Below are 2,489 nucleotides of genomic sequence, written 5' to 3'. Positions count from 1 at the left end.
ACAATCACACACACACCCAACCACCCACACACACTCAATCGCACCCACGCAATCACACAAACACCCTCCACACACACAATCAGACACACACCCACCCACCCCACGCACACAATCACACCCACACAATCACACACACCCTCCACACACACACGCAATCACACACACACAATCACACACCCCCAACCCCCACACGCACACAATCACACACACACAATGACACACCTCCCACACACACACCAATGCCCCCAACACACACTCACACACAATCACACCCACACGATCACACAAAAACCCACCCCCACACTTGCACACAATCACACCCACCCCCACCCCCTCACACATACACACTCACAATCACAAACGCACACAATCACACCCCGCACACACACCCAACCCCTCACACAAACACTCACATACAATCACATACACCACCACCACAACACACACACACACACACACACACAATCACACCCACACAATCACACCCACACAATCACACACACAATATCACACATACCCCCACCCCCCCACACGCACACAATCACACACACACAATGACACACCCCCCACACACACACCAATGCCCCCCACACACACTCACACACAATCACACCCACACAATCACACAAAAACCCACCCCACACATGCACACAATCACACCCACCCCCACCCCCTCACACATACACACTCACAATCACAAACGCACACACACCCAACCCCCCACACAAACACTCACATACAATCACACACACCACCACCCCAACACACACACACACACACAATCACACCCACACAATCACACCCACACAATCACACACACACCCAACCACCCACACACACACTCACACACAATCACACCCACACAATCACACACACACCCAGCCCCTCACACACACACAATCACACACACACAATCACATCCCCACACACACACACCCCCAACACACACACTCACACACAATCACACACACACAATCACACACACACACACCCAACACACACACACACACACAAACACAATCACACCCACACAATCACACACACCCCCCACAGACACACAATCACACACACACAATCAAACACACACAATCACACACAATCACACCCACACTATCACACACACACCCACCCCCACACACACACAATCACACACACACCCCCCACACACACACACAATCACATCCACACAATCACACACACAATATCACACACACCCCCACCCCCCCACACGCACATAATCACACACACACAATGACACACCCCCCACACACACACCAATGCCCCCCACACACACTCACACACAATCACACCCACACAATCAAACAAAAACCCACCCCCACACATGCACACAATCACACCCACCCCCACCCACTCACACATACACACTCACAATCATTAACGCACACAATCACACTCCACACACACTCCCAACCCCCCACACAAACACTCACATACAATCACACACACCACCACCCCCACACACACACACACCCACACACACACACAATCACACCCACACAATCACACCCACACAATCACACACACACCCCCACACACACAAACACAATCACACAAACACCCACCCACCCCACACACGGACACCCACCCCCCCACACACACACACTCTCAATCTCACACACACCCACCCCCCACCCTCCCCACACACACACACACACACAATCACACCAACACAATCACACACACACAATCACACCCACACAATCACACACACACAATCACACCCACACAATCACACACCTCCCACACACACCCCCACACACAATCACACCCACACAATCACACACACACCCACCCCCCCACACACACACACAATTACACACACCCACCCCCCCACACACACACACAATCACACCCACACAATCACACACACACCCCCCCACACACACGCAATCACACACACACAATCACACACACCCACAAACCCCACACACACACACAATCACACACACATAATTACACATACATCCAACCACCGCACACACACACACCCACCCACCCCACACATGCACACACAATCACACCCACACAATCACACACACACCCAACCACCCACACACACACTCACACACACACCCAGCCCCTCACACACACACAATCACACACACACAATCACACCCCCACACACACCCACCCCCAACACACACACTCACACACAATCACACACACACAATCACACACACACACCCAACACACACACACACACACACACACACACACACAATCACACCCACACAATCACACACACCCCCCACAGACACACAATCACACACACCCAATCAAACACACACAATCACACACAATCACACCCACACTATCACACACACACCCACCCCCACACACACACACAATCACACACACACACCCCCACACACACACAATCACACACACACAATCACACACACACCCACCCACCCCATACACACACACCCACACCCCCAACACACACACACAATCACACACACATAATT

This window comes from Narcine bancroftii, chromosome 8 (assembly GCF_036971445.1).
Source record: "Narcine bancroftii isolate sNarBan1 chromosome 8, sNarBan1.hap1, whole genome shotgun sequence".
Classification (NCBI taxonomy): domain Eukaryota; kingdom Metazoa; phylum Chordata; class Chondrichthyes; order Torpediniformes; family Narcinidae; genus Narcine; species Narcine bancroftii.
This window is presented reverse-complemented; position numbering follows the sequence as displayed.